Source organism: Bos grunniens, chromosome 4 (assembly GCF_055505025.1).
Source record: "Bos grunniens cultivar Pamir isolate PY7600 chromosome 4, Bosgru_T2T1.0, whole genome shotgun sequence".
NCBI lineage: Eukaryota > Metazoa > Chordata > Mammalia > Artiodactyla > Bovidae > Bos > Bos grunniens.
This window is the reverse complement of record NC_141168.1, coordinates 105,567,682-105,592,684: the sequence shown is the minus strand read 5'-3', so window position 1 is coordinate 105,592,684 and position 25,003 is coordinate 105,567,682. Positions and strand designations below refer to the sequence as shown.

Here is a 25,003-nt window from a genome sequence, read left to right as displayed (position 1 = left end):
AGAAATATGAAACATGCCTCATATGTTGCAGAATACATTCTGATATTCTAATGACTAGGCATTTGGGTCACTAGCTCCTCCTGCACAAATAAGTTGTCTCTAGAGAACCAGGAAGAAACCTACAGGATAACCCCTATTCACTCCTCAGCGTTTCTTATCACCAGGGTTGGCTTCATGAGCACATGTCACAGGGACCTAAAAGGGCCCCAAGTTTGGCTTAATGCTTTGTTGTCATCATCTTTAAATTCTTAATTTTAGAAGAAAGGGCCTGCATTTTTACTTTGCTCTGGTTGCTAAATATTATGCAGCCAGTTCTATTTACCATTGTTCCAGGCCTTTGAATGCCTTATAATTCAAGTTTCCTTCTGAGGAGTGTTGGAGGAAATGCCTCTTTTTTGTAGGCCCCACTACAGGAACATTTAGAAGAGACTCTAAGAGAAAAAGACCATGAGACCACAGAAAGGACAACAGTCTCTCTGAGAGTGGATGGCTGGGGAGTCTGGAAAGAATCATATGAGTGGAGTACAGGAAATAAAAAATCTGGGTTTCCTGCAATATACTAAAAAGCATTCGTAACAGAATACAGTAAAAGACTAGAGCTTATGTGTTGTGGGAACCTTCTCATTATATCCACATTGGCCAGAATCTTATTAACATGGTGCGTTTGGCTTTAGCTCTTTATTGTGAAAAGTGAGACAACTTAAAAGCAAAGAAACAAATAATTAAAAGAGTAGGAAATGGACTCCATTAAAAATGTTAAGGGTCTTAGATTATATTGTTAAGAAATGTCTGAACTTTATAGCTTCCAAAGTGTATGAAGAATTATCACTTGGGCAATTATTTTTCTAGTTTTGTAAGGAGACGCTCCCTGGATGGGATGAGACTAAGATTATGGGAAATTTCAATATACTGAATGGCAAGAAGCAAGTTTGTCTTCAACACAAGGGAAGGCAAAGCCATCAGAAAAAAATATTTAAAAGCCATCAGCAAGGTAGCCCAATAGGAGCAACTAGATTGAAAAGGGTTGAAGAATAGTTGTGTCATGACTGAAATATAGTTCTCGGTTGTTGACTTGTAGTTTTGAAATGTGCATTCTTATTACAGTTATTAGTGAGAAGGAAATCAATACAATCAATAAGGTTAAGGAAGGGAGAAAAAATTACCAGTCTAAGAAGAAGAGAAAGAGAAGCAAAGGGTAACAGTTACTGACATTCAACTGATTACTTGAAAGCACACTGAAATCTCTTGATATTGAGACAAAGTTAGCAAAGTGCTTGAAAATTCCCAAAGTCTCTCTTTTCCCTTTTAAGACCTCTCTGTCTTTCATTTCCCAATGTGCTTCTCTAGAAAGACAGCCTCCATAACCTATCAGAAAGTTGGTGAGTGAGCCTGCTGGTAGCAGCAATTTGGGGTTTCTGACTTAAATCCAGGCTGAGAAGAGCACATCTCCTTTCCAGATACACCACCAAGGAGCACAGACTCCATCCCTCCTTTGGTATCTGCTTGTTTAAATTAAAGAGTAATAGATAAACACCTTAGAAAGATAAATGTTCTAGGAAAAGAAAACTAAAGTGTTTGCATTTTGGAGAGAAGTAGAGGGGAAGATAGAGAAAGAAAGACCATGATATATAAAAAAGGTTAATTCAATTCTGTAATTCAACTTATAAATAGATAGAATTGTTTTCATTAGGAAATGAATGGTCATTATCAGTTTGGGCCACTTTGCTTTCCTTCTCTGAATTCTTCCCCTTTCCCTTATGAAAAAGCAGTAATCAAATATGCCCCAAGATGAATCTAGTGAAGGCTTTTATTTTTAAATATTATGGCTGTTAATTATGTGGGGATAACTAAGACACAGAGGGAATGACCTCTGAGAAGAATAACAGATGTGAAATGGATGATGACCGAATGAAAGCCTAAAATAGAAACAAAGCTTAAGATGGAAAATGAAAGATGCAAACTGAATCACAAAATGAAAGTCGGAAATAAATAGAGCACTAATATGATTTTGAAAAGAAACAAAGATGATTGCTTGGGATAAGGTGCTAGAGAATAAGTAACAGATTTATTTGGGGGCTTTATTGTGTATTAAGAGAAGATAGCTCTACTTGCTGGATGTATAAATAAAAAGCACAAGTTTCAAAAGCCCAAGAACTTCATGAATCCTAAAATCAGGTCAATAGTTTACTAAACTTGACTTGATAAAACAATTAAGTTACACCAACTCTTGGCTTTGTCTTCCAAACCCAGTAGGAGTAAGAAATTGCTAGTAACACAATTCTCAATGGATACTTCCAGGTGCTTTACATCTGACATAATTTGAATCTCAGGTACAGCTTAAAGTGGAAATGAAACAATAAGATGAAAGTCAAGATAAGTATCTTTTATTCTCAGCTGCTATATGCTTTGTAAATATGTCCATGGTGGTTGGTTATTGTTGTTTAATCACTAAGTCATGTCTGACTCTTTGCAGCCTTATGGACCATAACCTGCCATGGGATTCTCCAGGTACGAATACGGGAGTGGATTGCCAAGCTCTCCTCCGGGGGATCTTCCTGACCCAGGGATCAAACCCACAACTCTTACGTCTTCTGCCTTGGGAGGAGAGTTCTTTACCATTTGTGCCAGCTGGGAAGCCCTAATATCTCTTTTTCTCTGCTGCTTTATACTTTGTAAATATGTTCATGGTGGTACAAAAGCTGAAAAACAAACTCATATTAGGAGTATATTTTTTAAAAAATTTGCATCCTTCAACAGCCTATCTATATGAAGTGATATATTAAGATTTTCAGTCTTTTGTCCTGAAAAAAACACTGTACATATTAAGTGTTTGAATAAATATACTAGGGACTGCTACATGAAGTATCATAAATTGTCTCATTCAGACAAATCCCTTTCTCTGTGTGTGTACATATGAACCTATCCTATGAAAACTACAAAGCATAGTGATGAAACAAAACTATTTTGATGTTTGCTGATTTGAAAGCACTTGGCTCACAGAAATTCTCCAGGATTCGTGTCCAGGATGCCCCTCCCCCTTCTCCTTTTTAGTAATTGTACTCCCCCCTCCCAGATTTAGACACAGGTCCCAAACTAGAGCTGTCATTTTCTGACATGATTCCACTTCCCCAGCTGAGGGTGGGAGCCTGTCTCAATTAATCCAATCATCCAAGAATCCACATCTATGCCCTATCCCTGCCCCTCTACAGTCACTGCTTCAGATAGGGGGATAAGAGCCAACTTAGCCAGTTATGTTTCTTTTCCAGGATTTTGGACCTTGAATTGGGGAAAATAGTTCTCTCCTCTCTGGAGCCAGTGTTGTGAGTATGTGAACCTAGAGCCACTAGAAGCCATGGTTTAAATCCTTGTAGAGGTGTTATTCTGAGAGAATGAAGTAAACATGAACACAAAAGAATCCCTCAAGAAATTAGAAGTACTGTATGATCCAGAAAGTCTGTTCCTAAACACAGACCCACAAGAATTGAAAGCAGGAACTCTAACAGATATTTGTATACCAACATTTATAGCAGCATTATTCACAGTAGTTAAAAGATGGTAACAGATACATGGATAAAGAAAATGTGGTATATACACACACAATGGAGTACTATTCATCCATAAAAGGAAGTGGAACTTTGATGTATGTTACCACAGGAATAGGGCTTCCCTGGTGGGTCGGATGGTAAAGAATCTGCCTGCAATGCAGAAGACCTAGGTTCAACCTCTGGGTCAGGAAGATCCCCTGGAGAAGAGAATGGCAACCCATTCTTCAGTATTCTTGCCTGGAGAATTCCATGCACAGAGGAGACTGGTGGGCTACAGTCCATGGAGTCGCAAAGAGTCGGGCATGACTGAGCGACTAACACACTCATGTACATTCACATACACAAACACACCCTACAGGAATGAACTCTGAATACACTGTTCTAAATGAAATAAGCCAAAGACAAAGAGACAAATATTGTATGATTTGCATGATTTATATGAAATACCTAGAATAGGCAAATTGAGAGACAGAAAGTAGAATAGTGGTTACTAAGGGGTACGGAGGGAAGGAATAGGGCTTATTGTTAACAGGGACAGGTTTTCTGTTTGAACTGGTGCAAAAAGGCTGGAAGTGGTTACTTGTGATGCTTGAGCAAAGTACATATACTCAATGGCTGAAATGTACACTTAAAATGGTAAATTATATATATATATATATAACCAACTAAAAAGAAAACGATTAGAGAGGGAGGTTGAGATTGGCTATCAGAATCAGGTCCTGGCTGAGTTAACCTCAAGTCAGGTCCACCCTGTACTTCATGTGTTTCAGAATCTGCCAGCTCTTTCTTATCTAAGTCGGTACAGGTTAGGTTTCCAGATCTTGAAATCTAGAGTTCTAACAGAAACCTGAAGAAAGTCCTCTCATGATTTATATAGACCCAAACCCGTGGACAGAGGAGCCTGGTGGGTCCATAGCGTCACAAAAGAGTTGGAGACAACTTAGTGACTAAGCAACAACAACAAAACCCAAAGACAACCAAACCCTATGCGTGTGTCTATTTCAAACTAAGAGGTTTTCCTCCTTTCAGAATTCATTTCTCTACTTGATTCATTTGCAAGTGGACTCTGTACTCTTTTCTTTGACCAAACACCCTACACACTAGTTCAACGCTCTAACTCTCTATGGAAAGCAAGTCCTTGATGCAACACACAAGACTAATTGGTTATAAGGTTCCCAACTCCATGTACTCACGGCATAAATGTCTAGAAAAATTCCTTCAAAAAATGAGGCCTGATACCTCTCAACATCTGCCTTGGTTTTTAAAGTAATTTGTTTTTAATTGGAGGATAATTGCTTTATAAATATTGTAAAGGTTTCCCAAACATCAACATGGATCAGCCACAGGTTGCCTTGGGTTTTACACAGTTAAACTTCCAGTCCACATTATTTGGTCCCAAATCTTTCAGGGCACATCTTTGATCTTTTGGCTGTTCTCAGCAATTATTAATACTAGATTCAACCCATTTTAAGCTCACTAAATCACTGCATAAGAGGCTAATATTTTCTTCACCCATCACTCTCATCTATTGTGCCACAGCCTTCAAAGAGCTCTAAATATTAGAAGAAGATGGACTCATCCAATTTTTGTTGCTTTGTTGTTATGCCCTTAAAATTATCACTTCCATCTCTCATGTAACAGAGTATAATTTAAGCGTACTGACTAGATGAGGACTTGACAGGAAAAAAAGTAACTAAGAACATTTTCTCTGCCTGCCCTGGGATGAAGAACATCAGTTTTCAAACCTGCCAACCTTTCAAGCTGTTAAATATTTAAAAGCAAAGTATGGTTTAAGATGATATATAATGCATGCCCTAGAATTCTGTTTTTCCCAGCTGTGTAGGGTTTATTTGATTCATGTACACATTTGCAAAGCCTTTCTAGGCTTGCAGACTAATAAAGCAGGGGGTCCAGCTGCCAGTGGGTCTTTGCACATAGGTTCCCAGTTCAGAATGAATCTTTTGGGGGCAGCTTTCTTGGTACCAATCCTTGACACCGAAAAAAAAAAAAGACTTAGATACCAAGCCAGATTTACAGCAAAGTTCTCTGTCACAGTAAGACAATTCCTGCAAAACACTGTTTAAAAAAAGTCACACATTGCATTGTTTTCTAACCAAAGTGATATAGGTATATTATCCAAGGTCATGTAAACATTGTAAGTTTTACACTTTAAAAAAAGTTTAATTACAGATAATTTCAAACATACATAAAAGTGGAAAGAATAGTACAATGAACTCCATGTGTATCCATCAATCAGTAGCTGGGTGTGAGAATTTCTGGAGCTGTTATAGATGATGTTGGTGATGGTTGTACAACAGTGTGAGAGTATTAATACCACTGAACTATATGCTTAAAATGGCTACAAATAGTAAATTTTCTTATATCTTGCCATAATGAAAAAGTGACTTCTATTATAAATCAAAATTTTACTCTAAAATGTGAGAATGTTAGACTCAACAATTCTACTTTTAAGAATTTAGCTTAAGGAAATAATCAAGGATGCCAAGTAATGTTGAATGTGATATAAGGATATATAACCATTTGAATGGACTGGTTCCAAATTGAGAAAGGAGCACGTCAAGGCTGTATATTGTCACCCTGCTTATTTAAGTTATATGCAGAGTACATCATGTGAAATGCCAAGCTGGATGAAACACAAGCTGGAATCAAGATTGCAGGGAGAAATATTAATAACCTCAGAGAGGCAGATGACAACACCCTTATTCCAGAAAGTGAAGAGGAATTAAAGAACCTCTTGATCAAGGTGAAAGAGGAGACTGAAAAAGCTGGCTTAAAACTCAACATTTAAAAAACTAAGATTATGGGATCTGGTCCCATCACTTCATGGCAAATAGATGGGGAAACAATGGAAACAGAGAATTTATTTTCTTGGGTTCTAAAATCACTGCAGATGGTGACTGCAGCCATGAAATTAAAAGACACTTGCTCTTTGGAAGAAAAGCAATGACAAATCTAGACATTGTATTAAGAAGCAGAGGCATTACTTTGTCTACAAAAATCTGAATAGTCAAAGCTATGGTTTTTGCAGTAGTCATATATGGATGTGAGAGCTGGACAATAAAAAAGGCTGAGCACCAAAGAATTGATGTTTTTGAACTGTGGTATTGGAGATGATGCTTGAGAGTTCCTTGGACAGCAAGGAGATCAAACCAGTCAATCCTAAAGGAAATCAATCCTGAATATTCATTGCAAGGACTGATGTTGAAGCTGAAGCTCCAATACTTTGGCTACCTGATGCGAAGAACTGACTCATTTGAAAAGACCCTGATGCTGGGAAAGACTAAAGGCAGAAGGAGAAGAGGATGACAAAGAATGAGATGGTTGTTTGGCATCAACAACTCAATGGACATGAGTTTGAGAAAGCTCCAGGAGACGGTGAAGGACAGGGAAGCTTGGAGTGCTGTAGTCCATGGGGTCACTAAGAGTCGGATACGACTGAGCGACTTCACTTTCACTTTTCACTTTCATGCATTGGAGAAGGAAATGGCAACCCACTCCAGTGTTCTTGCCTGGAGAATCCCAGGGACAGGGGAGCCTGGTGGGCTGCCGTCTATGGGGTCACACAGAGTTGGACACAACTGAAGTGACTTAGCAGCAGCAGCAGCAGCAGCAGAACATGGAAGCAACCTAGATATCCATCGACAGATGTATAAAGAATTTGTGGTACATATATCACAATGGAATATTACTCAGCCATAAAAAGGAATGCATTTGAGTCAGCTCTGATGAGATGAATGAACCTAGAACCTATTATACAGAGTGAAGTGAGTCAGAAAGAGAAAGATAAATATCGTATTCTAATGCACATATACGGAATCTAGAAAAATGGTACTGAAGAATTTATTTACAGGACAACAATGGACAAACAGACATAGAGAATAGACTTATGGACATGGAGAGAGGGGAGGAGAGGGTAAGATGTATGGAAAAAGTAACATGGAAACTTACATTACCATATATAAAATAGATAGCCAACGGGAATTTGCTGTGTGGCTCAGGAAACTCAAACAGGGGCCCTGTATCAACCTAGAGGGGTGGGATAGGGAGGGAGATGGGAGGGAGTTTCAAAAGGGAAGGGATATATGTATACCTATGGCTGATTCATGTTGAGGTTTGACAGAAAACAACAAAATCCTGTAAAGCAATAATCCTTCAATAAAAAAATAAATTAAAAAAACTCAGTTTAAGATTTTCTTCCCCCCCCTATGTAATCCCTTTGAGTTGTCCCCAAACTTTCAAAAGGTCATGGCACGCTTGTCCACTGGTGGAGTGGAGATTAAAGTTTGAATGTGGGACAAGAGAAGGAAAGCCTGGACTCCCTGCCATAGTTCTGAGGCCAGAACAGCAATAAACATCTCATGCACAGGAAGGCGGATATCCAAGTCACAGAGAGTGCCTGGGGGCAAAGGGATTGGAGGGCCAGAGCATAGCAGAAAATGAGAAGCTAGTGCAAGTATTGTTGAGGAGCAGATCTCAGTGGAAGGATAGATTAAATACCCAAGTATACTAGAAGAAAGTAACTTATAGAGAAGCACAGAAGGAGGCTAAGCCCATCATTAAGTGGATTTCCAGGTGGTAACAATTACAAACTGTTAGAAAAGATTCATACCATCCAGAGAAATGAGACTATACAAGTGGATGGCTTTCATATTTTTACTTTCTGTACTTCCATTGTTTTTAACAATGAGAATACTGTAATTTCGCAATGAAACTTATTCAGTGTAAATAGGAGAATATTGAGGCATGTACAATACAAATTACTAAGTAGTTAAGTCATTTAGCTGTTAACTTGGAATGAGCCGGCAATTAAGTTCTGCCACCATAAATTTATCAATCAATCATGATATACACTTTGTGCAAAGTATGAACACAATACAGAGTTTAATTTGGAAAGCCATGTGCAATTTTAGAGATGATTGCAGGTTGCTACACTTCATAAACTGTCACTTGCCATTGTTAAAGGGGCAGGCTTCTGATTCAACATTTTGAAGGTTTGGGATAAAATGTACTTTTAAAGTGCTTTTACAATATAGAAGTTGGGATAGCACTGGACTGAGACAATATAATTAATATTTCTTTAAGAGGATGATTTCAGATCAGATCAGATCAGTTGCTCAGTCGTGTCCGACTCTTTGCGACCCCCATGAATCGTAGGACGCTAGGTCTCCCTGTCCATCACCAACTCCCGGAGTTCACCCAGACTCACGTCCATCGAGTCAGTGATGCCATCCAGCCATCTCATCCTCTGTCGTCCCCTTCTCCTCCTGCCCCCCGTCCCTCCCAGCATCAGAGTCTTTTCCAATGAGTCAACTCTTCACATGAGGTGGCCAAGAGGATGATTTAGAGCACTCTTAAATAAAGAGCCCTTAATGCTCTCTTACCAAGTTCTGTGGCATATATCCTTTCCCCCTGGAGCATATTCTCTCTGGTAGGGAGCACTGCAGAGTGAAATGAACACTAAAATGAAGACCAGATGAGTGCTAAAGAGACCTGAGTTTAGGGTCTGAATCCAGACCTCCTATTCTTCAAGCGAATTCACCTTTCTCAATGGAGATTCTACATCTGTGAAGTGGCAGGAAGTAGGGTGGCTGCAAGAAATCTTTCTAAGATTTCTTTTAGCTCAAAAATTTTATAATTCTATGAGCCATGGAAAAGTACTATAGAATATAGTGCAGAGATCAGCTGGATTAGAATCACAAGACAAACACACTACAAGATTATGAATCAGGATTTTGAGTTGCAAACAGCAGAATTTATCAAGAGTATTACATAGCTGAATGAATCTTCAGGAGAGCCCAAAAGGCAGGTGTAGATGTTACCAGACAAGGGACCACATAACCAGAAAGAACAAACCATATATCCTGGAGGATAGCTGCAGCGTATATATCATTCCTGCCACCTGCCACTAGATGCCGATTATGCTCAGCGCTCAACAACCTAAGCTGCAGAAACAGATGCTGTTGTATTTTGCCAGATGATAGATTTCACTGGGCCCAGACACGTCCTCTTGTTCTTCTCATCTGCATCCAAGCCTCTTGTAGGTACATCTAATTACCAGAACCTAGGTTGCATATTCACAACCCACATGAGATGCTGGGGAAAGTCTGTTTTTAAGTTTTCCTTAGAAAGACAGATTCAAAATGTGAGAATGTATCAAAATACAGAGAAGGCAATTAAAAAAGATTGGACAGGACTAATAGCAAGAAATGTAGTTTCTAAGTAATAAATCTTACATATCCTACAGCAAAAGACGGGTTTAGCACATGCTATTAAAATTTATTCTCATCTATTGATGAACACAGGTTGTTTCCATAGTGTGGTGATTATGAATATGGGAATACAGACCTCTTTGAGATATTTATTTAGTTTGCTTTGAATATATATTCAGTAGTGGGATTGCTGGATCACATGGTAGTTTCTCCTATTCTGTAGGCTGCCTTTTCATGAATAAAGAAAAATGTGTATATACATACAATAGTATATTACTCAGCCATAAACAGGAAATCCTGCCATTTGTTATGACATTGATGACCTTGGAAGGCATTATGGTAAGTGAAATTAATTAGACAGCAGAGAATGACAAATAATGCATGGTATCACGTTTATGTGGAATATTAAGGGAAAAGCTGATTTCATAGAAACAGTGAAATGGTGGTTTCCAGGGACTAGGGGATGGAGAAAGTGGGGAAAGGTGGGTTAAGAGGTAGAAATTTCCAGTTACAAGTTTTGAGGATCTAATGTATAGCATGGTGACTACAGTTAATACAGTATCACATACTCAAAATTTACTGACACTAAGTCTTAAGCATTCTTACCACACAAGTTAACTGCATGAGGTGACAGATAAGTGTGTTAGATAATTTTATTGTGGCAATCATTTCACACAATGTGTATGCGTATCTACATATCAATTTATCACACTGTATATTCTAAATATATAGTTTTATCAATTATTCAATAAAGCTAAGAAAAATCTTCTTTTCTTTAGAACTTCACTGTCATATTGATCAGAGGGTAGCTGTAAACAGAAGTCATTTCAGCTAGTTGAAGCAGACTGAGATTTAATTTAGAGATCAGTGCCTGCACAATCATTGTGAGGGTTAGGGGGCAGACTCAGCTGAGCTTTCAGAAATGACCACAAGACCACAGAAACAGCCTAAAGGACTGCTGCTTCTGCCTTCCTGCTGTCAGGAGGCCAGGGAATCTGCTCCAGCTCCTTCCTGGCTCCCAGATGAGCTTTACTATGATCTACGCCACCAAAATAGCTGCCCTGCTGTCTCTTGACACCCAATAAACTAGGACTGAAAGGCTGCAATGTATATTACAGCTTCTAGAGGAAAAGCCCTCATGATGGTGCTTGACAGCACAAAGCAGTTCAACTTGTCTGCCTTCCTCATCATGTTCAGGTGTTTGTTCTGGGAAAACGCTGGGTCACTGGCAGAACCAGAACTGTAGCTCATGGTAAAGCAAGTGACTGCCACATTTTGTTGAGGCTTAGCCAGGTGGTCAAAGTTGTTCTTTCCCATGAACTTCTCCTCATTAATTTCTAAGGAAGTCAGTCCTCTACATTGACATTCTGGATTCCTGATCATTAAGGAAGTTGCCCAGAGCTACTCAGCTAGGAAATGGAAAAACTGAACTTGAACCTAGATTTTGTCTCCACATACAGCACTCTTTCACACTCTAGGTGTGACTGCTGCTGCTAAGTCGCTTCAGTCATGTCTGATTCTGTGCAACCCGAGACGGCAGCCCATCAGGCTCCCCCGTCCCTGGGATTCTCCAGGCAAGAACACTGGAGTGCGTTTCCATTTCCTTCTCCAATGCATGAGAGAGAAAAGTGAAAGTGAAGTTGCTCAGTCATGTCCAACTCTTCACGACCCCATGGACTGCAGCCCACCAGGCTCCTCCGTCCATGGGATTTTCCAGGTAAGAGTACTGGAGTGGGGTGCCATCAAGCCTTACACAACCCCAATCCCAGCTACATTAATACTCCTTTCTCATCTCTGTGCTCCCAGTCCTGCTGGCCCTCCCCTCCCCACTCTAAGCCACAGAGGTATCCACAGAACCAGGCTTTCTCTGTTCATTATAAACTCACGCTCAGCAAGTCCTCTGTTGCTTTATTATGAAGCAGTCCTGGCCTTCTCCTTAAAATGTCCATTCAGAACATCAGCCACTTCCCTCCAGGCCCTATCTCACCCCAGCCCCATTTCTAAGCAGACAACCCCCACGACTATCTTCCCCAGACCCTTAGGCTGTCAAATTTTGTCCATAATAACTAACTTCCCATTTGCACTCTTGATAAGGCTACAAGTTTCTCAATTGTCTCTAGGAATTTAAGTTCCTTCGCCAAAAACTCTGGGACCTTACATTACAGCCTTAAACTAGTTTGAAAACTTTTTAATTTTTTTAAACGTTTGCCTTTCCATTCAAAATATCTTTTTCTGTCCACTGGCCTGACCACTGTTCCCCAAACTAGTCATATCCCTCCTTATGTCCTTGCCTCTGCTTTGGGTTTTGCCAGACATGGAACGTCTCTGAGACTCTTTTTCCATGAGTAAAATGGGATAAGGAAAGTTCCTATTGCATAGGAAACTGTGACTGAGTTAATGCTAATGAAGTACTAAAGACAGTATCAGGCAGTTGTCAGTGGGACCTGTGTTACTTGTTGACAAGCTAACTCAAGTGTCTCTTCTTTAATAAAGTCTTCACCTTTCTGAACTAAAAGAATACTTTGTCTACCATCTCATGGCAATAAACCCAAGGTGTGGGTTTGTTTCTGCTGGTGGTATTGTATCTGACATTGTTGAGTTCTTATGCTGTTTAACTCTGTAACCTTTTAGCTTTTAAGTTTCCCAACTAAATGTGAAGTTCTCAAAGAGCAGAGGCCACATCTTTTCTTTTTTTAAAATGTATTCCACACTCATAACTCCTTATCTAGCTCAGGCACCTGTATATAGTAAGCACTTAATAAATGTATGGCTGCTTTTCACGGTACTTGTGCATGCTCAGTCATGTCCGATTCTTTGCAACCTCATAGACTGTAGCTCACCAGGCTCCTCTATCCACGGAATTTCCCAGGCAAGAATATTGAAGTGGGTTGCCATTTCCTACTTCAGGGGATCTTCCCAACCCAGGGATTGAACTCGGATCTCCCACATTGGCAGGTGGATTTTTTACCACTGAGCCACCTGGGGAAGCTTTCCATTACAGGATCTTAATTCTGAATAAGGTTGGTGAAACAAGAAACAAAACACAAGGTATTTTTCTCAAGTGTACATTTACTAGGGGATATATGCATATGGTCATGCATATAGATGCATTTTCATATTTACAAAACTCCTATATAAATATCTATGTGTATCTTCCTTATATATAATTACATGCCTTTGTGTGTACATGTGTGTGTTGCTGCTGCTAAGTTGCTTCTGTCGTGTCCGACTCTGCGACCCCATAGACGGCAGCCCATGAGACTCCCCCATCCCTGGGATTCTCCAGGCAAGAACACTGGAGTGGGCTGCCATTTCCTTCTCCAGTGCAGGAAAGTGAAAAGTGAAAGTGAAGTCGCTCAGTCGTGTCTGACTCCTAGAGACCCCATGGACTGCAGCCTACCAGGCTCCTCCAGCCATGGGATTAGATCCTATATTATTAACACCATATTGCAAAACTAAAGCATAGTAAAAATAAAATGACTTGCCTATGTTGCAGGGCTGGAATTTCTACCTTCAATGCACCTCAGTTAGCACTGCCTCTTGATACTTTAGGTATATTATTCTGCTCCCATTTAATTCAAACATTTCTAAGCCCTGCACTGTTCTGAGCAGTCAATAATTAAACTAATTAATCAGCTTGTTTTTTTAAAAAATTAAAAACACAAAAATCACTAGATCTGACACTAAACATAAAATCTCTAGAAAGCAAAGAAAATATTAGCAAAGTTAATAAATAACCTCTTATTACTACATAGCTAAGTTTCATTCACATGGTTGTTACCCGAATAAACATTCCATTCAAACTACAAAGTAAAATGTGAAGTTTCATACCTTCAGAATTCAGATTCTGATCAGCATAACCACTTTTCAAAGAATTTAATTCACTCTGAAGAAAGGCTATGTTTGTCTGTGCTTCTAAAAGATCTTTATTAACTTTATGATTTTCCATTGATAGGTGTGACACACCTTAGTTAATTAGCCTATTACACACAGATATACCTTAACCGTTCATTAGCACGTGGCATGTCTTTCTTTCTCTTTACCTCAGTCTTGGGCCCCAGCTTGGATCACGAGGGAGGATACATAGGCTCTTAGGATGTACATTCATTAGTTTTATTTGCTGATATTAATTTGGTGATGTTCCTGTTGTAGTGGAACATAATTTTTGATAGCAAAAATTACAGTGAATCCACTGTTATTTGCATGTGTGATTTCAAACACCTTTCCTGATAGTTTGAGACAACTTACCATGGCTAGGCTGTAGAGAAAGAGTTGGACAGCACCCAACAAAATGCTAAATTACAACTAATTACACCCTAGGAATTAGCATCTTGTTCAAACAAGATGGTGGAGTAGAAGGACATGTGCTTATCTTCTCCTGCAAGAACACCAAAACTACAACTCGCTGATGAACAACCACGGATAGGAGAATGTTCAGTTCAGTTGCTCAGTCGTGTCTGACTCTTTGTGACCCCATGGACCATAGCATGCCAGGCCTCTGTATCCATCACCAACTCCTGGAGTTTCCCCAAACTCATGTCCATTGAGTCAGTGACGCCATCCAACCATCTCATCCTCTGTTGTCCCCTTCTCCTCCCACCCTCAATCTTTCCCAGCATCAGGGTCTTTTCCAATGAGTCAGCTCTTCACATCAGGTAACCAAAGTATTGGAGTTTCAGCTTCAACATCAGTCCTTCCAATGAACACCCAAGACTGATCTCCTTTAGGATGGACTGGTTGGATCTCCTTGCAGTCCAAGGGACTCTCAAGAGTCTTCTCCAACACCACAGTTCAAAAGCATCAATTCTTCAGTGAATGGCTTTCTTTATAGTCCAACTCTCACATCCATACATGACCACTGGAAAAACCATAGCCTTGACTAGATGGACCTTTGTTGGCAAAGTAATGTGTTTGCTTTTTAATATGCTGTCTAGGTTGGTCATAACTTTCCTTCCAAGGAGTAAGTGTCTTTTAATTTCATGGCTGCAGTCACCATCTGCAGTGATTTTGGAGCCCAGAAAAATAACTATGCCCAACCACTAATGCTGAAGACCCTGAAGTTGAGCGGTTGTATGAAGACCTACAAGACCTCCTAGAAATAAAACCCTAAAAAGATGTCCTTTTCATCATAGGGTACTGGAATGCAAAAGTAGGAAGTCAAGAGATACCTGGAGTAACAGGCAAATTTGGCCTTGGAGTACAAAATGAAGCAGGGCAAAGGTTAACAGAGCTTTACCAAGCGGATGCTCTGGTCATAGCAAACACCCTCTTCCAACAACACAAGAGAAGACTCTACACATGGACATCACCAGATGGCCAATACCAAAATCAGATTGATTATATTCTTTGCAGCCAAAGATGGAGAAGCTCTATACAGTCAGCAAAAACAAGACCAGGAGCTGACTGTGGCCCAGACTGTGAATTCTTTATTGCCAAATTCAGACTTAAACTGAAGAAAGAAGGGAAAACCACTAGACCATTCAGGTATGACGTAAATCAAATGCCTTATGATTATACAGTGGAAGTGACAAATAGATTCAAGGGATTAGATGTGATAGAGTTCCTGAAGAACTACGGACGGAGGTTTGCAACATTGTATGGGAGGTGGTGATCAAGACCATCCCCCGCAAAAAAAGAAAGGCAAAAAGGCAAAATGGTTGTCTTAGGAAGCCTTACAAATAGCTAAGAACAGAAGAGAAGCAAAAGACAAAGGAGAAAAGGAAAGACATACTCATCTGAACATAGAGTTCCAAAGAATAGCAAGCAGAGATAAGAAAGCCTTCCTCAGGGATCAATGCAAAGAAAAAGAGGAAAACAATATAATGAGAAAGACTAGAGATCTCTTTAAGAAAATTAAAGATACCAAGGGAACATTTCATGCAAAGACAGGGACAATAAAGGACAGAAATGGTATGATCCTGACAGAAGCAGAAGATATTAAGAAGAGGCAAGAAAACACAGAAGAACTGTACAAAAAAGATCTTCATGACCCAGATAATCACAATGGTGTGATCACTCACCTAGAGCCAGACATCCTGGAATGCAAAGTCAAGTGGGCCTTAGGAAGCATCACTACAAACAAAGCTAGCAGAGGTGATGGAATTCCAGTTGCGCTATTTCCAATCCTAAAAGATGATGAAAGTGCAATATGCCAGCAAATTTGGAAAACTCAGCAGTGGCCACAGGACTGGAAAAGGTCAGTTTTCATTCCAACTCCAAAGAAAGGCAAGGCCAAAGAATGTTCAAACTACTGCACAATTGCACTCATTTCACATGCTAGCAAAGTAATGCTCAAAATTCTCCAAGCTAGGCTTCAACAGTACATGAACTGAGAACTTCCATATATTTAAGCTGGATTTAGAAAAGGCAGAGGAACCAGAGATCAAATTGCCAACATCCATTAGCTCATAGATAAAGCTAGAGATTTCCAGAAAAACATCTACTTCTGCTTTATTGACTATGCCAAAGCCTTTGTGTGGATCACAACAAACTGTGGAAAATTCTTAAAGAGATGGGAATACCAGATCACCTGACCTACCTCCTGAGAAATCTGTATGCAGGTCAAGAAGCAACAGTTAAAACTGGACATGGCCTGGCTATTATAAACAGTGCTGCAATGAACATTGGGGTACACGTGTCTCTTTCAATTCTGGTTTCCTCAGTGTGTATGCCCAGCAATGGGATTGCTGGGTCAGAGTGAAGTAAGCCAGAAAGAAAAACACCAATACAGTATGCTGCTGCTACTGCTGCTAAGTCGCTTCAGTCCTGTCCGACTCTGTGCGACCTCATAGATGGCTGCCCTCCAGGCTCCCCCATCCCTGGGATTCTCCAGGCAAGAATACTGGAGTGGGTTGCCTTTTCCTTCTCCAATGCATGAAAGTGAAAAGTGAAAGTGAAGTCGCTCAGTCGTGTCCGACTCTTCGCGACCCCAGGGACTGCAGCCTACCAGGCTCCTCTGTCCATGGGATCTTCCAGGCAAGAGTACTGGAGTGGGGTGCCATTGCCTTCTCCGCCAATACAGTATACTAATGCATATATATGGAATTTAGAAAGACGGTAACAATAATCCTGTATACGACACAGCAAAAGAGACACTGATGTATAGAACAGTCTTTTGGACTCTGTGGGAGAGGGAAAGGGTGGGATAATTTGGGAGAATGGCATTGAAACATGTATAATATCATATATGAAATGAGTCACCAGTCCAGGTTCGATGCATGATACTGGATGCTTGGGGCTGGTGCACTGGGACGACCCAGAGGGATGGTACGGGGAGGGAGGAGGGAGGAGGGTTCAGAATGGGGAACACGTGTATACCTGTGGTGGATTCATGTTGATATATGGCAAAACCAATACAATATTGTAAAGTTAAAAAAAAAAAAAAACTGGACATGGAACAACAGACTGATTCCAAATTGGGAAAGGAGTACGTATAGGCTGTATATTGTCACCCTGCTTATTTAACTTCTATGCAGAGTACATCATGTGAAATGCTGGGCTGAATGAAACACAAGCTGAAATCAAGATTGCTGGGAGAAATATCAATAACCTCAGATATGCAGATGACACCACTCTTATGGCAGAAAGTGAAGAGGAACTGAAGAGCCTCTTGATGCAAGTGAAAGAGGAGAGTGAAAAAGCTGGCTTAAAACTCAACGTTCAAAACAGTAAGATCATGGCATCTAGTCCCATTACTTCATGGCAAATACAGAAACAATAGAAACAATGAGAGACTTTATTTTCTTGGGCTCCAAAATCATTCCAGATGGTAATTGCAGCCATGAAATTAAAAGACACTTGCTCCTTGGAAGAAAAACTGTGATCAATCTGAACAGCATATTAAAAAGCAGAGACTGTACTTTGCCAACAAAGGTCTGTCTAGTCGAAGCTTTGGTTTTTTTCAGTAGTCATGAATGGATGTGAGAGTTGGACTATAAAGAAAGCTGAGCACCGAAGAATTGTTGCTTTTGAACTGTGGTGTTGGAGGAGACCTCTGAAAGTCCCTTGGACAGCAAGGAGATCTGACCAGTCAACCCTAAAGGAAATCAGTCCTGAATATTCATTGGAAGGACTGATGCTGAAGCTGAAACTGCAATACTTTGGCCATCTGATGCAAAGAACTGACTCATTAGAAAAGACCCTGATGCTGGGAAAGACTGAAGGCAGGAGGAGAAGCAGGTGACAGAGGATGAGATGGTTGCGTGGCATCACCAACTCAATGGAGATGAGTTTGAGCAAGCTCCAGGAGTTGGTGAAGGACAGGGAAGCCTGGTGTGCTGCAGTCCATGGGGTTGTAGAGTCGGACACGACTGAGTGACTGAACTGAACTGAACACCCTGGGAAACAGCTTTACCTCCCAGGGGGAAAAGGGGGAATACTTATGTCATCGGGCTTCTCTGGCTCAGACAGTGAAGAATATGCTGGCAATGTGGGAGACCTGGGTTCAACTCCTGGGTCAGAAAGATTCCCTGGAGAAGGGAATGATTATCCACTCCAGTATTATTGCCTGGAGAATCCCAGGGACAGAGGAGCCTGGTGGGCTACAGTCCATGGGGTCGCAAAGAGTCAGACATGACTGAGCAACTAACACTTTCACTTTTTACTTTCTTTTCACTTATGTCATCATGATCTGTTATTTCTGTGGACTTCAAGCAAAAATTCAGAGATTTGTTTCAAAGTTTCAAGTGAAGATGCTTTAAGAATAGTCAAAGAATGACCTTAAATAACCAAACCGTAATCATTAAGCTCTCTAATACGGGAACTACTGCCTTAAAGATATACATTTGCCTATAACTTTTATATAAATATGGAATCAGGTAAATATGAGCAGCAAATTCCATCTTATTCTCCCCCCCTCACCCACTCTTTGCATTTGCTTGTTATAGAGCATGCAATTCAGTGGAGCACATTTATATCCAAACCTTGACTGGAGCTGGAAACCCTAGGGCACCATTTCTTTACAGAATGCCAGGTCTTCCCTTACATAGATTATGAAAGAGATTCTCAAATTTGAGTGTGTGCTGAAATCACCTATGTGTTGGTGTTAGTCGCTCAGTTGTGTGTGACTCTTTGCAACCCCAATGGACTGCAGCCTGACAGGCTCCTCTGTCCATGGAATTTTCCAGGCAAGAATACTGGAGTGGTTTGACACTCCCTTCTCTCGGGGATCTTCCCAACCCAGGGGTCGAACCGGGGTCTCCTGCATTGCAGGCAGATTCTTTACCATCTGAGCCACCAGGGAAACACACTGCTGTGTACCCATCCCAAAGCCTGTGACTAAGCCAGTCATCAGTGGGGCCTCAGAGTCTGCATTTTTAACACATTTCCAGGTGATGCTGCTGTTGGCCTGAGGACCACACTTTGACAAACATGTGATTCTAGTATTGCTTAGCTAAGTGAATGTTATACAATTAAAATTCTGTCTCTGTATCCGTGGAGGATTCTGTGAGCCCTGCGGGTACAAGTCAGTGGATGCTCAAGTCCCCTGTGGTGCAGCACAAAGAATACAGTTGACCCTTGAACACAACAGATTTGAACTGTACTGGTCCACATATACTAGATTTTTTTTTCAGTAGACATACAGACAGCCTCCTCTGGATTCTCACCTTGAGATTCAAATAACTGTAGGTCAAAATGTCTATATCTGGTTGGTTGAATTTGTGAAATGAGAGGAAGAGCCAAACTGCATGTCACTTGAGTTTTCCTGGTAAGTGAGCATGTTGTCATATCAGAGCATTTAATAGCAGTAACAATTGATTGAATCATATGCAGCACAGTTTGAGAATTAAGGATTGTTGATCTGTTTAGCCGCATTCAAACTCCTTAGTCTGTGCCTGAAAGGTGCAAAGTACATTTTTATTTACCAAAAGAAAGAACATAAGGTAGTTGAGGGAATTCTGGATGTGGCGTCAGAAAGTTTGTATATAAATTCCAGCTCCACTTCTTGTGAACATCAATCCTGAACAAGTGACCTCTGCCTTATCCTCCACACCTTGGTTTCTTGTCACCAAACTGGGGACGATGCCATCTCTCCTGAGGACCTCCCCTTCTTACAGGGATCAAGTTACATGTTTGCAAAAGTAACTTGCCAACTGGGAAATGATCAATGAGGCGAATTCTATTCTATTCAGCAAAAAGTAAGTTCAGCCTTGATTAGCATGTTTCCAAACAAGTGTGACAAAAAATATTGCAAAAGCATTAATTTGTCCCTACATTAAATAATTGTTGACTATATAGAAAACGTTTTAGACAAGCATCTGTAATTTGTTAATTACATTACATACCTAATCTTAAAATTTTTAGTATCAATAATTTGATTTTTCTTAATCCATGTATTGCCAGTGAGTTTTCTACTGTTTTAATAAAGTTGTTTTACACAGTACTTTATAATTTCCCAATGCTTTCTCTCTTAAGTCATTTAATCTCCAAAATCACCTAGTGAGGGAGGCAGTATTCTTCCCCTCCAGCCGGTCCTGCTTCTCGTAGTGCCCCTGGCTTCCCTGCTGCTCTAGGGGTAACAAATCCATTGTTGAGTCTCATGACTCATCTCGTGATGGCTATGGGCATCCAGCATTTGAGCATGTGACATGGCTCAAGCTCTGGGTGAATAAATTTCTAACATTTCTAAAGCCCAACACCTTTCCTTCTACTCAGTATCTTCTCTTGTTGTCGTAACAACTCACATTCCTAAACATTTGGGAAACTCTAGAGAGGTAAAAGGAGCTTTGGGGTTTTCTTTTCCATGGTCAATCTAGTGCACTCATCTTTCTCTGTGGTCTCTTAGAAGAGCTGCTCTGGACTCTCAGCATTCTAAATATCCCCAAATGGCTCTGAGTGCTTCTGGAGACTTGGTTCTGAGAATTTCCCCTCCTCCAATTCACAGATGTTTTCTGTTGCCTATTATCCTGACACCTAAATTTGAGGACCACCACAGAGGCACATGGCCCACACAAGGAACTGTGGCATCAGATCAGCTGGTATTCTTCATGAAGAATCTCAGCAGAAAAATAAGACCCAGGGAGTGAAGAATAAATCCAACTGGTCAGGCCCCTCAAAATCAGTTCTCAGACTATCTCATCTTAGTGACATGTCCTCCTTTTAGGGCCTAACATTGTCCCTACTCTGGAAACAAAGGAAATGATAAGGGTTCAAACAGTACTCTTATACTGTTACAAGAGTACAGAGCTTGTAAGCGGCAGAGCTACAATATAGTGAAGACTCTAAACCCCATGTATTCCCACAATGCTACACTTCTGTATGGAGAGATGCTCTAATCTGTGATTACTGCTAAGGACCAGATTTTTTTTTTTTTTTACTTTACAATATTGTATTAGTTTTGCCATATATCAACATGAATCCGCCACGGGTGTACCCGAGTTCCCCATCCTGAACCCCCCTTCCACCATCCCTCTGGGTCATCCCTGTGCACCAGCCCCAAGCATCCTGTATCCTGCATCAAACCTGAACTGGTGATTAATTTCATATATGATATTATACATGTTTCAATGCCATTCTCCCAAATCATCCCACCCTCTCCCTTTCCCACAGAGTCCAAAAAGACTGTTGTATATATCTGTATCTCTTTTGCTGTAAGGACCAGATCTTAAGACATGAATGAGACAGAAGGGATCTGAGGCTCAAGAGGCTTTTTAGTTCCTCTTCACTTTCTGCCATAAGGGTGGTGTCATCTACGTATCTGAGGTTATTGCTATTTCTCCTGGCAATCTTGATTCCAGCTTGTGCTTCTTCCAGCCCAGCATTTCTCATGATGTACTCTGCAAAGAAGTTAAATAAGCAGGGTGACAATATACAGCCTATACGTACTCCTTTTCCTATTTGGAAGCAGTCTGTTGTTCCATGTCCAGTTCTAACTGTTGCTTCCTGACCTGCATATAGGTTTCTCAAGAGTCAGGTCAGGTAGTCTGCTATTCCCATCTCTTGAAGGATTTTTCACAGTTTATTGTGATCCACACAGTCAAAGACTTTGGCATAGTCAATAAAGCAGAAATAGATGCTTTTCTGGAACTCTCTTGCTTTTTCAATGATCCAGCGGATGTTGGCAATTTGATCTCCAGTTCCTTTGCCTTTTCTAAAACCAGCTTGAACATCTGGAAATTCACAGTTCACATATTGCTGAAGCCTGGCTTGGAGAATTTTGAGCATTACTTTATTAGTGTGTGAGATGTATTCTAATTAGGTTCCATCAAATTTCTAGCTCCTCCCTCTCTCTGGTTGGATTTCCAATCCTCAGTCTACTGGTTCTGGTTACACTCAGCTGCTGTTCTGAAGAGTTAGGTTGGGAGAAGGGCGAGAAGTTTTGTTCTTGATCTCATCTCCTCTTTTCTTAAGCAGTCTTCTCAAAGGGATATTTTGGTACTATTGATGTCATTTGACTGAAGTCATTTAACCTCTCTAAAAATCCAATTTCCTTAGCTCTAAAATGAGTAGATTATTTCTAGGGACCTTTTAAAAACTCAAGCTCAAAGGATCTTGAGGAGACTACAACAATCTGCAGAGCATCTTATGTCACATAACTTAAATTTTGGGTTTTAAAAACCAAAACAATTTTATATGAGAATAATTTTTCTTTGTCTTTCCTGATTTTATGGATGACCACTACCCCTCATTTTTGACTGTCTTAATATTAATAAGAGCTAAATTTTGAGTATTTACCATGTGCTGGTTACATACATTTGTACTATATGCAGTAATTTATGCAGTGCTCACTACAATTCTATGGTATTTCTACTTTTGCCTGTTTTATTGATGAGGAAGCAAGAGCAAAGAGATGTTAAGTAAGTTCACCCAAGGCCACAGAGGTAGTGAGCAGCAAAACTGGGATTAGAAACCAGGAAGTTTGGTTCCAGAGCCTGTGCTCTTAAATCGCTATCCTTTCCACTTTAAAAATGTGCATTCTGATGGTCAGACGCTTGTCTAGAGTTTCAAAGTTGAAATTATGGAGAAACTCTAATATTCTTGCCCAGGAAAACACAGTGAACGAGCCAACACTCATTTCTTATTTTACGATGTCCCTCACATACAGACACACATTCTCAGAGTGACATGCTCTCCAGTTTAGATCATGGACACTGGTGGAGAACTCATCCTTGTTAAGGGTTATGTAGGGGAGAATTCAGCTAGGCTTAGTGGCATCAGGCAGTCATCAACAGTTAAAATACCATTTCACATCTAGAACCTCTCTTTCTCCCAGAACACACGCACAGTATTACACGTACTGTCAATACCGGTGGCACTCTTTTCTGGAAGCAAGCAGATTGAGCTCAGGTCATCTCGTTAGTCCTCCCTTCCTAGGTGCAGTAGCATTCCTTCAGACAGAAGGATACAATCAGTTAGTGATTTTCCAGCTGCTTTGGGAATGAGGCAGCTTCAGAACTAAAAAAATGAAACCCCACTGACAACAGGCAATGAAATGTGGCTAGCCTGACTGTCAATGTTTTCTCTGTTTCTAGTAATAGAGTCCTGAGATGAGACCACCACTTCCTTTTTCTTTTTTTCCAGAGAGAAGTAAGGGATGCTGGGGTTAGTGTTTGAGAAGGTCTGAAAGGACTATTTGTGTCTTACATACACAATCTCTGCTGCACATGCTTTTGGAGAGGCCATGAAAAGTCTGGACGGAGTCACAGATGAGCTCAGATTTTCTCTCATCCTCCCCATGTAGCGGAGAAAAAGTTTTGGGATACAAGGTAGGGACAGAATAATGAACAGGAATAGCTAAGTATACTAAGGAATATTCTCTAATCCTGGAGAACCAGGACCCATGAGCAACCTCATCATATAATCTGTTATGGGGTCACCAATGATTTTGTGATGTGTCAAAGGTTAGCTGTCTCAGTGAGCAGGACATTATGCAGGCAGTTTCATCATCCTTCTACTTCCACTCACAGTATTAAGCCTGGTTAAAAATAACACAAGGTATTGCTTCCTGTGATAGAGCAACAGTTCCAGGGCAGGCAAAAAAGGATTCATGGAGCTCTCTGTGAACTGAAACAGTAGAGGGGCCCGTTCCCCACTTTGCATTCTGTTTTAAATCATATAGGCAGTCAGTCATGTTTTCTATTGCATGTTCTGCTCAGATTGGAAAGCACAGGAAACAAATATGACAACAACAATTCAGTGGGATCAGTATCAAATTGATCCTGCCAATGAATTTCCTCCCAGCCCCCCACAATTCTGGTTTCCTTTGGCTTCCTATTAGTTGTATAATAATAAAAATCAAAAAGCATATATTTCATTCTTTTCTTGCTGAGACCAGGTGTTCCACAAACTGAAACAAAAAAACTCTTACAAACAGGTGAGAGGGATAACGAATGAAAATATTTCCAATAAGGACGTGGAAGCTATTCTAATTAACATCAAACAGTACTCAATAACTGTAAACAGGCAGCAATAAACAAAAGCACAGCAGGTCAGATGAAAAAAAAAAAGAATAGTGGCGAGCAAGTACACAAGAAATAATTACCACGTCGCCTATGAAGAAAAGTTATGACCAATCTAGACAACATATTAAAAAGCAGAGACATTACTTTGCCAACAAAGGTCCATCTAGTCATGTATGGATGTGAGAGTTGGACTATAAAGAAAGCTGAGCACTGAAGAATGATGCTTTTGAACAGTGGTGTTGGAGAAGACTCTTGAGAGTCCCTTGGACTGCAAGGAGATCCAACCAGTCCATCCTAAAGGAGATCAGTCCTGAGTGTTCATTGGAAGGACTGATGCTGAAGCTGAAGCTCCAATACTTTAGCCACCTGATGCGAAGAGTTGACTCATGGGAAAAGACCCTGATGCTGGGAATGTTTGAAGGCAGGAGGAGAAGGGGGTGACAGAGGATGAGATGATTAGATGGCATCACCGACTCAATGGATATGAATTTGAGTAAACTCCAGGAGTTGGTGATGGACAGGGAAGCCTAGCGTACTACAGTCCATGGGGTCGCAAAGAGTCGGACACGACTCAGCAACTGAACAGACTGAACTGAACTGGATGCTCTTGCATGATGTAAGAGTCTAGGCCCTTCCTGGAGACGCCTAATCTAAGGGTCTAGGCATCTGATATTAAAAAATTTCCAAGGAGCTTGCTTTACTCTTTTGTTGGACAGCCAGTGCTCTAAGTTTCCCAAGTATGATACTTAGTTTGAAGGGAAACAGTGATAACCACTAGTTTAGCCTCTTATACCATCCAAGAAGTATCCATCAGACTAGAGCCGGCTGT

The 25,003-nt window shown here is 40.5% G+C and overlaps 1 long non-coding RNA gene across 6 annotated transcripts in view; it reads right to left on the bottom strand.

The window, feature by feature from the left end:
- LOC147374627 (uncharacterized) overlaps nucleotides 1-25,003 on the bottom strand; it is a 181,861-nt gene that overhangs the window by 137,476 nt on the left and 19,382 nt on the right. Inside the window, exon 3 of one of the 6 annotated variants that reach the window (XR_015162986.1) lies at nucleotides 22,359-23,100. The exons of the other annotated variants lie outside the window; for them this stretch is intronic. This is a non-coding gene — a long non-coding RNA (uncharacterized LOC147374627). Of the gene's footprint in view, nucleotides 1-22,358; nucleotides 23,101-25,003 lie in introns of those variants that run through there. 6 annotated transcript variants of the gene reach the window in all.